Source organism: Vicugna pacos, chromosome 16 (genome assembly GCF_048564905.1).
Source record: "Vicugna pacos chromosome 16, VicPac4, whole genome shotgun sequence".
NCBI lineage: Eukaryota > Metazoa > Chordata > Mammalia > Artiodactyla > Camelidae > Vicugna > Vicugna pacos.
In genome coordinates, this window is record NC_133002.1 from 51,533,258 (window position 1) to 51,544,434 (window position 11,177).

Genomic DNA, 11,177 nt, shown 5'->3' on the forward strand with positions numbered 1-11,177 from the left:
CGTCTGCCCTCTGCTATGAGCGAGCAGGGTCACCCTGCAAGGATGAGCTTCCAGGAGGTAACCCTGGTCAGCCAGGCCATGGGGAGCCTCCACTGGAAGGTATGTAAAATCTCTACAGACCATGAAGTAGTCAAATACATGGAATGTGCATATGTTTGAGGACAGAAGTAAGATAATGAGACATCATCAATGAACATATTTGTTGAAAACTGTAAGACAGCAGCCCCACCAGAAGCCCTTATACTGCTAAAATCTCCTGACCTGGATGTCATAGGACATTGTCACATGTGAATGGGGTCATGAGGAGTTGGGACAACCTAAGGTCTTTGGAAAGAATGCACCAGGTTCCTATTCACAGCATTTTAGGCCTAAAAAATTCCCAGCTTTCTCTCTCTTCTCCCACCTTTCCCATGAGTGTTCCTTCCTACCTCCCAGAACCCCCTAATGGAGAGGCCTCTCACCCCACTGAAGGTGTTCACATCTCTCAACTAGGATGGGTTCTCACATTTCTCAAACTCTCAACCCTCATCACCCCTAAACTCTAGCAAATGTGTAGTTTCTTCTGCTTGGCTTGTCCTCTTCACTACTTGGAAACCTTCTATAGATCCTTCAAAACCTCATTCTGTTTGCTCCTTCTGACCCAATAATTAACTTTTCGTTCCCTCAGTCTGGCCCAGGAGCCTCTTGACTAGCTCTCCCTTGTTTAGCACTGGTGAGTTTATTGTCAGTCTCCCCAGCTATGCTTGTGAGTGCCTTGAAGGCAGAGGTGTGGCACATAGTAGGTGCACAGTTAATGCACTGCTGAATGAATGAATCTAAGTAGGATGAATTTCCCAAGACTGAAGTTGTCAAGTCAAGGGGAAAACCACCCAGCAAAGCAACTGGTGGAGCTGGATGAGTGATACGAAAAGATGAAAAGTGGGCATAGCAGCCAAGAGATGTGCCTTTCTCAAGATCTGCATTTAACATTCCCAGCAAAGGCCAGAGACAGTTCACCAGGATAATGTTTGCACAAACATCTAACACAGGGGCTGGCAAAGGAAGTTATTTTCCCTTCCTCTGATGTGGTCTTGAAGATGAAGAGAAGGTCACCCACTAGACAAAGCGACGGGAAGGCAGTTTCAGGCAGAGGGACTAGCATGGGCAAAGGTATGAGAACATCAGTTACACTCAGGGAAGTGCAAATGGTCTGGGGCAGGTTGGTGGTGGAGGGCGGAGGAAGATAAAACTGTGCAGACACGTGGCGCCCAGAGTGAAAGGCTTTTTGTTTCTTTTAAAGAGTTTGGACCTCAGGCTTGGAGGCCTGTGAGCAGAAAACCCCAGGAAGGGAAGGTGGGTGGGCACCAACACCAGCGTTATTATCTGACAGTCGGCTGGGGGCTGGTTGAGCTAATGAGACAGGCAGTGGATGGTGGCGTGGGCGGGAGCCCTGCTTGCCAATACAGCTTGTTTGAAACGCTCGCTGTAGACATGATGGGGAAATGCTGTAGGTGTTAAACCCAGCAGCTGTGCTCGGGGACCTGGGGACTCCGGGCCTGATGAATAATGGAGCAGCCCTTCCTCTCTGGGCCGCTTTTCTCTCGGTTCAATAATTCATGCATTCCCTTGGTTGAGGAGTTTATAAAACCTCAGCCTTTTCTGAATCCTGAGCCAATCTGAGCAAATCTGATGGCTTCATGCATTAGGTCTTAATTAGAAACACACATACATGGGAGCACACTCAGCAGCACGCGCCTTGTGTTTACATCCAGTAAAATGCCCAGCTATGCCTGCGAGGACATCAAGGAGGGGAGGAGGAGGAGGAAAGGTCTGGCCAGACCCCTTGGCGGTGGAGGTGGGGGCTGGCTGCCCTGAGAGGGACGGGTTGGTTGGCACGGTCCACAGGAAATACATTTTTGGGGTAGGAGGCTGTTTGTTTTGATGCTCAATACCCTTTGAAGTCAAGCTGGTCCAGGGGACCTGCTTTGGCCAAGAAATATGAGCAGAAGTGACATGTGTCTCTTCCTGGTGGAAGCTGTAGGAGCCCCTGAGTGCTCTGCCATCCCATTTTCCCTGCCTTTGGGATTGTAGAGACACGAGTCAGGACGGAGCATCTGTCACTCTGAATCTCCGAGTCATTACACAGAGTAGAATTTCCCTGCTGACCTGTGATATACACACAGCTTGAGCAAGAAAAAAGAAAGTTTGTTGCGAAGTCACTAAATTGGAAGGGTCGTTTGTGGCTGCTGTACAGGGAGGTCTAACCTGACTCAGCTCTCCTGCCCGCCTTCCCTTTTTTGTGCCTTCTAGGGACCCCTGATCATTCACTCAGAAGCATATGGGTTATGGTCTCAGTGTCATGAGGCAATGGTGTGGGGACCCCGCAATTCCAGGTCTAAGTGGTCACGAACACTGGTGGGGATAATGGGTAACAGACAGAGGAAGGCTCCTTCAGAAGTGTTGGGATGGAGATCAGAGTTTCTCAGCAGATTCAGATGGAGTTTGAAATGGGCATGGACTCAAGGCTTGCGGGGTTTCCATGTGTGGGTGTTACGGGGAGAGGGGCAGTTGGAAGGAAGGGGAGAAGGCCCGGTAAAAGTGTCAGAGGGTGGGTAAGGGCGTGGGCAGAACTGGGCAAGGCCAGAGAGAAGGGAACTGAGCTTGATGTACAGTTGCTCCTGTGGAGGGCTGATTAATAATAATAATGTTAGTATCTATTACCAGGAGTACCAGTACTCTGCTAAGTACTTTCCATGTGATGGCACATTTGGTTCCCACAACAACCCTAAGAGCTAGGACGTTAGTGCCCTCTATTTCCAGATAAGGAAATGGAGGCTTAAAGAAGCAATTTGTCCTAGAAATGGCAAAATGATAATGCTCAACGGAGGATGGCATGTTCAGGCTCCACCTGTATCTGTGTCGCCCATGTCATGAGTGGGGACCACAGCCAGAATCTTTAGGCTGGATGTCAGGGCCCAGGCATGCAGAATCTCGTCTCAGCAGGGAACTCAGGGAGCTGTTTGGGACCCACACGTTTCGGATGACTGGGCAAACAAAGAACGCTGGGGTGACAGGGTCACTGGCCACGAGAATATTCAGGGCTCAAAGGATACTGGGCTCCAAGAAGCAAGAGACTGAGTCTCTGTTCTTCCTCAAGGGGGATGCTGGGCCAATCAGCGATGCTTCCTGGCTAGCTGGTCGGCAGGACCTAGAAGGCGGGCTGTGCTGAACCGCCAGGTGAGATGGCTAACTCACCTGCTCTTTCTTGCCCACGGATGCGTGGATTCAACCCCGTAAGTTTCCCTCCTCTCCTCCTGGACTTGACTTTGCTGGTGAAGGAAGGGTTGACTGGGACATTGGGTCTGCCTCACCCAACCCCCTGTCTTTCAGACCTCACCACACCCCTCCTTTTCTATCTCCTCTCTCTCAGGTCAGTCTGAGCTGCTTTCCGCACTCCCAGCTCGTGTCCCTCTCCTCCACACAGTCCACCAAGTGGCTTGTCAGGTTTTCCAATGAGGCCTGCTAAGAACTGACATCTTTTCTTCAGTTTGGATGTGCTCTCTCCTCCTCTTGGTGCAGCGGAGTGTGAAGCCTGGGAGTGTTCACACGGCCGTTCATGTCCTTGCCGGGTGACCGAGCAGGCGCCTGTATTCCCCCCACTGGCCGTTCTCCAAGCTGCCCTCCCTGTCCCCCAAGACCAGCTGTTCAGCCTCTGCTCTCATAATTTGTCCCCTTGGCAACTAGATCATTGCTTATAAAACAGTTCCAAGGGCAGGGGAACCCGTCAACCAAATGAAGACTCTTCTCCATTCTGACCGCTGAGAAAGTTGCTGGGTGTTAAAGGAAATGGCATTAAAATGAGGGTCCTGGTTGGGGCTGAACACAGCAGGGGCAGGGCAGGCAGAAGAAAGAAGACCGTGGCAGGAAAAGACTGAAGGTGGCCCCGGGAAGATGGCCCTCAAACACCTGGACAGGTCCCTGCAGGACTCAGGAAGCAGGTGGTTGGAGGAGAATCTTTGCAGAAGGTAGTGATTGCAGCCCGATAGTCAGAGACTTTTTCTTGCTCTCTGCTGATCCCAGGAAAAATTCTCTGCCTGGTGACTCGTGCCCTTGGGCCTCAGGGAGACAACAATCTCATTTGAAAAGTTAATCCATGCCAGCATCAGTGCAGATTCACACGGGCTAAGGTGTTAAATAGGCCAGGTGACGTATGCACATTTCCTTAGAGAACATCCAGTGATTCCATCTCCATGAGAAGACCGACTACAGTGGTTGGAAGTGCAGCAAGCTTGTGGATGCTCCCCGGGCAGGGGGCAGCTCAGCTAACTGGGCAGTGGCGGGGTAGACAGCCGTACGTGGTGTGGGAGGGCACCCACTAAGGTGGCGGGAGGGGGTGGTGAGGAGAAAGGGAGGCCAGGAAAGGAGAGCTTGGCCATGCATTTCAGAATAAAGAAAGCAGGCCCAGGCTCCAACCACCTCCCCTCTTACCTGGCTCCTGAAATGACAGAAGATTGCACTTTATATAGCTATTTCCTAGCTTTGAAGTTAATGAAAAACAAAAAACAACAAACTTTGAAAGACAGGAGGGAGGTTGGTTTTCTAAGCAGGCAGCATCTCGGAAGGAAGCAGTGTGGGTCACTGAGGAGCCAGCCAGAGGGGTGGGGGCCAGATGGGCCCCCTTCAGCCGTGACAGTGTCCTCCAGCCCTAGGTCTGCTTAAGAGACCCTCTGGTTTCCGTCCTGGGCTGCGTCAGACCCCCTCCCCAAGGCAGTGATTAAAGTCTGAGGAAAGAACAACTTTCTGGGGGGCAATCTGGCAGCAGGTATCAAAAGCATTGAAATTGTTAGTGACCTTTGACCTAGAAATCCCTCTTCTACGAATCTAGTGATCAGTATTCATCACAGCCTTATTTATGATAGAGAGGAATAGGAAACTCCCTAAACAGCTACTATACAGGAATCAGTTAGGATAAGCATGTTTATATATGTGTATATATATATATATATATATCCCACAGAATGGAATACTATGCAGCCATCAAAAATCAAGTTTTCAATTTAGAGACACAGAAAATACTCATAGTTTCTAAATATTATTAATTACATATATACATATATATATAAAAACACCACATATATATTTATTAGTTAAATAAAAATCAGGGCACAAAAATATTTATATAATATGATCTACTTTGTGAAAAAATAAAATTATACATATACACATGCTGTGAAAAATAAAAAGGATTCAAGGAAATACACCAAAGTGTGCACAATTATTAATCCTGGAAGAAAGGGTATGGGTGATAATTATATTCTTCATACTTTTCTATATTGTTCAAAAATTTTTTACTATGAATATATGTATATTAATATTACAATCAGAAAAAATAACATTTGCTGTTATTATTTTAAATTAAGGTTAAAGAATGCTTTACACAAAATGTACCATTTTCACCATTTTAAGTGTACAGTTCACTGGTGTTTGCTAGGTATATTTACATTGGTGATGGGGAACCATCACCAATCATAAAAAAACAACATTCTTAATGTAACTTGAAACTTGAAGTTTTCTGTTTAGATTGAGGCAGAAAGCTGGAAGCTAGAATTTTCAAATTGCAACATGAACCATCTCCTGAAGTGGACTCAGACATAAACTAGGGTCTGCTCCACAGAAACATAAAACTGACTGTAGCAGTCAGGAGTGTTCTGGTGGCAAGTGAGAGAAAACCAGGCAAGGGGATTAACTGACTTATGTAACTGGCATCTGGACTGAGAGAGGATGGTGGCAACGGGTCCTCAGAGGAAAACCTGGGAACAGACGCTGGAAGAAGGGGCAGATGTTTTTCAGCAAATCAGCAGATGCTTGCCACACAGACGTTAACAGAAGAATTGTTTGTACAATGCCCAGGCTGGTAGAACTATGTCACTAACAGTTTTAAATAAGAATTTTTTATTATTGAGGTGAAGTTCACATCACATAAATAAACCATTTTTAAGTGAACAATTTGGAAGTACATTCACAATATTGTGCAGGCACCACCTCTGTTTAGTTCCAAGACACTTTCATCACCCTTAAAGGAAACCCTGTACCTATTAAAAGCAATTGCTTCCCGGTCCCCCTCTTCCTAGCCCCTGGCTACCACCAGTTTGCTTTCTGTTTCGGTGGACTTACCTCTTCTGGACATTTCATACAAATGGAAGCTTCCAATATACCGCCCTTTGTCTGGCTTCTAACACTTAGTATTATATCTTCAAGGCTCATCCACACTGTAGCATGGGTCAATACTTCATTCTTGTTTATGATTAATATTCCATCATATCGCAGTCTGTTTATCCGTTCACCAGCTGACAGGTATTTGAGCTGTTCCACCTTTTGGCTATTGTGAACAGTGCGATTATGAACGTGCATGGACGTGTATTTATTTGGACACCTGTTTTCAATTCCGTGGGGCACATACCTCATAGTGGAATTGCTGGATCTTACGATAATTCAATGTTAAACTTTTTGAGAAACTGACAGACTTTTCCACAGTGGCTAAGCTGTTTTACATTCCCCTCAGCAATGTATAAAGGCTCCAATTTCTCCACATTCTCTCCATTTTTAAAACTAATTAATTTTTTTTTTTAACCATCGCCATCCTAGTTGGTGGGAAGCATATGACGCTGATTTCCAGGACGAGGAGTCTGAGGAGATGGGTAGCAAAGGTGGAAATGGGAATCAGCAATGGGCAGAGCTGGTCCCAGAAATCCTAGCAATGCTGCTTTGCCAGCGGCTCTGGCTGTCCCTTCACAGTAGGCAAAGGTCTGCAGGATTCACCTGGGCTTGCTTCTAGCAAGTGGGTCTCCCTCTGGGCACGACAAATTGGCCTCTCAAAAAAAATAAATAAATAAATAAAATAAAGGACCTGCTTCAGGTTACCTGAAAGCCTCTAGATTCTGGAAATCTTGATTAAAAATGACATCAGCCATCACTTGCAAAGGTCATAGATTCTGCTCATATATGGGGATAGAAAAAATAAAATCTCCTTTCTTTCAGTCATTATCACCTACTGGCAAATGTCTAAAATTTCCTGGCGGGTCTTCTGTGCGTTGGTAGGAGAAAGTTTAGCTCAGACTGTGTTTCCCGCCCTTTTTCAAGATGCTGATAATTACGGGTGGTCCGCTCGGTTAAAGGGACGAGTCCATTATCCACAGAGAAGTGTGAGCATGAGCCCTGGTGTGAGATGGGTCTGAGATTAAATTTCCTCTGTCTGCCACTGGGTGACTTGGGTAAATTACACGATCCTTCTAAGTTCTGGTTTCATTATTTGAAAAATGCATGTAATGCCTACATAACACCACCTCGAGGGTCTGTTGAGAGAATAAAAGAGTCAATATATTCAAAGTGTGCAGCACAGGATCTGGCAAAAAGTAGCAACTTTTTATTACTATTATTTAGATTTTGATGCATGTTCAGTTATAAAACCTCACAGGGAGGGGAGTGTTTCTAGATTGTTCATCTACTAAAGTGCCAGACACGTTCGTGAGAGCAGGCGTTGGCAGCCCGGGAGCACGGGAGAGGCAGGGAGGGAACGCGGGGAAGCATGCCCTCTGGGCACCATTGGCCTACTGGTACGGATGCGCCAGGACCCCTCTAGGGCCCCCTGGGAGGGTGGGGGCTGGGGAGGGAGGTGGTTACTCCACCTAGAAGGAAGGGTTAGGGATGTTAGCTTACATCTCTCCCGGTTGCGGTGTCTCCTGTCAGTCTGTTGGCATCGCCGAATGCCAGCCACCTATGACTACAGTCGGAAGAGTCTTGCCTTGGGTCAGAACCATCTGGTATCTTCCCTAAACTTCAGAAGTGATGGTCTTTGTAGGAGGGTAAGCAGTTTTTCCACTGATAAGTCAGGACAACCACAGAGGACAGAGAATCTCTAAATTACTCCTTTATTCTCATGCTGTCAGGGGAGGATGCAGACCGCCCCCCACCCCGACCTTCCCCAGGGGGAGGAGGAGGCAGCCGCAAGTTCCCTGGAGGGGGACAAACCCTAGCGCCTCAGGCTTCTGAGGGTTTCTCAGCCTCAGCATTACGACACTTCCCAAAGGGTGGGGTGGGAGGGGTGGGGCAGATGGCAGCTCTCGCCAGAAGGGCACAGATTGCCAGGGGGCCTTTCAGCCCCGTCTGCTTTGGGAGGCCCTGGTTTACGTCCTCCTCGGCAGCAGGATTAATAGATCTCTGATTCACTTTTATACGTGACCTGGTGTGGACAATTAGTTACATAGTCACCGTATCACCAGGCACCAACACCATCCACCGTTCCCCGGACAAGGGGACAGTGTTCTGCTCCTTTTGAATCAAAGCCAGGGGACAGGTGAGCGCCAGGTGCCTGGGGAGGGGACGGGAACCTTCACAGAGACACAGAAACCACTCAGGGCCTTTGGGACCCAAAGCCCCTCCTGACTCCCCAGAACCATGACTCTGTGTTTTCCCAGCCGAATAACATTTCCCAACACCTCCTCTCTGGCCTGGAATCTTCTCTTCAAAGTTAGTTTATGAGTTTGTGGGGTTTTGTGTGTGTGTGTGTGTGTGTGCTGTTTTGTTTTGCCATAAATTGTTCTTGCTGCAGCAGCGGGTTTTGTCAATGATCTCTGGCTAAGAACTTCTGGAAAAATCACACAGAAAGAGGCTCCCTCAGACCTGAAAAACCCTCAGGAGCCCTTTGATGTGGAGCTGTTCTCTCCTCACCGCACCCCGCCACCCCCCCAGCCCAGGGTGGTTTGCACAGGCCTTCGGAAGGTTGTCTGAGACGGTTCACAGGATTCACGGTGTCTCAGGCTCTCGCCTAAACCAGCCCTGGGCAAAGGAGAATGGAATTCCCGTGACTGGCTTACACCGTGGACATCCACCCCCCGGGGCACTGGAGGACCCTGGGAGCACATGGTTACCGCCAGATCAGCCCCAGACTGAGTTCGGTTGGCAAAGAAGAACACAGAATGGCTCTCAGGCAGGCCGCGGACGTGAACCGTTTTTCCCATGGGTTGGGGGGCAGCTACACCAGTTAAAGCCCATGCCCGGCCCTGGCCTCTGCTCAGAGGAGGCCTTTCTCTGCTCATCTCTTTGACAACAGGGTGGGCTGAGGTGGCCGTTTTCAGTCAAATGGCTACTCCCCTCAGTCACAGATGACTGGACCAGATGTGGGCACTTGACTCCCCCAGCTGCCACCCCACGGGCTTGTTGGTGACCAAGGACATGGCCTGACCTGAAAGAGCCTGAGCCCACTGGTCTCCCTTCTTGGGTGGGGGAGGCGTTCCAGGAGAGACCCGCTGTGGAGGAGACAGGCAGAGGTGTGATCGCCTTACAGTTTGAGAAAACAGACAGAAGAAGCAAAAAGCACAGTCAGAAGTTTCCATCCTGTGGGCTTCCGTTTATGTAACACTCTTGAAGTGACAAAATTATAGTGGTGGGGAAAGAGCAGCGTTGCTAGGGACTGTCGTCGGGGGAGAGGGTGACTATGACGGAGCATGAGTGAATATTTCTTTCCGGATGGAATAGCTCTTGATTAGATCTCAACTCTGGTGGTGGTTTTATGAATCTATGTGTGTATTAGAATTTCAGAGAATTTCTCACACATACACACACACACGGAGCATGTAAAGCCTGGTGAGATCTGAGTATGGTCTGTACTTTGGTGAGCAGTGCTTTGCTAGGTCGATGTCCTGATCTGATGATGTGCCGTGGTTATGTAAGACGGCATCATGGGGAACACTGGGTGATGGGTATGTGGGAGCTCTGTATTATTTTTGCAAATTCTTTTGAGTCAAGTGATTTCAAAATAAAAGATCTTGAAAGAAACAGAGAAGCTGAGATGCTAACATGAGTGACAGGAAAAAAAAAATCCACCTCTTGGAACTGCCTAGAATCCAGAGATTTCCAGGTCCTAGGTGGGTCCATGTGTATATTTATTGCAAAGCAATGTGTCTGAGCGGAACCAAATCCTAGTACATTAGCCTTCATGTGCATTTTTGATTATTTTCGTAGGGAAAAAATAATCCCCCGCAGCTAGAATTGCTGTGTGTAAGCACATTTTTAAGGCTTTTGTTACTTCATGCCAAATTGCCCTCCAGAAGGATTGTACCAATTTATATTCCTACCGCAGTGTCTGAGAAGGCTGGCGTCCTCAACTCTTGCCAAAATTGGGTTTTAATCTTTAAAGAAGGCTTACTCTTTGCCAAATTGATAGATAAAACTTTGAATCTCATTGTTTGTTTGTTTTTTTCCTCCAGGAATTCTAAATTCTTGGACCAAGTTGGACCAGATAATCGGCTACTTACCTGGAGATTTGGGTTTATTTATCTTTTTTCTCGGTCACTTTCATGATGTTGCATTTCAACGTTAGCCCCTTAACTTGCTAGAGGTCACCGAAAAACAGGGCACCATGTGAAATGTGCTGCTGCATTTATTGCTATAAAAAGCCCAAAACATTGTTGAGAACATCATTTCTTATATTGCTCAGTCTCTCTTTTATTTTATAAAATCACACCTGAGAAATTTCCTTTGGAATCCAGTGTGAGGAAAGGCTTTCATTCCTGGAAGAGCATATGTGCTTCCTCCTTTCCAGTCATGAGAACTCTGTAACTGAGCATCATTTTTTCTATAGTCTCCAAATTTTCAACAAGTATGCATTTTATAATAAGAGCCTTGATTATAAATAGAAGAGAAAAAGATACGAAGCAGTAATTTGTCTTCTTGAAACGCGTTTTAGAATGAGAGTATCCCTGCATCAAAAAAGCAGCTGAAGTGGCTTCTTGCCTCTCTCTCTTACAGCAGCAGGGCCCTGGAAGGCTCACCTACCTGCGGTATGGTGTTTTCAAAATACCCTAAATCCAAAGTGGAGTTTAATTCCTCTCCCCTTGAGTAGGCACCGGACTTAGTGACTTGCTTGTAAGAAATAGAGAATGGTGGAAGTGACAGTGTGTGACTTCCAAGATTAGATTGTAAAAAGCCTTGTTTCTTCCTTAGTATGTCCTGGATCAAAGTGGAATATTATACAGCTCTTAAAAATAATTGTGTGGGGAAGGGGGTGGGAAGGGATACATTGGGAGTTCGAGATTTGCAGATACTGACTCATATACATAAAATAGATAAACAACAAGTTCATACTGTATAGCACAGGGAACTATATTCAATATCTTATAGTAACTTATGGTTAAAAAGAA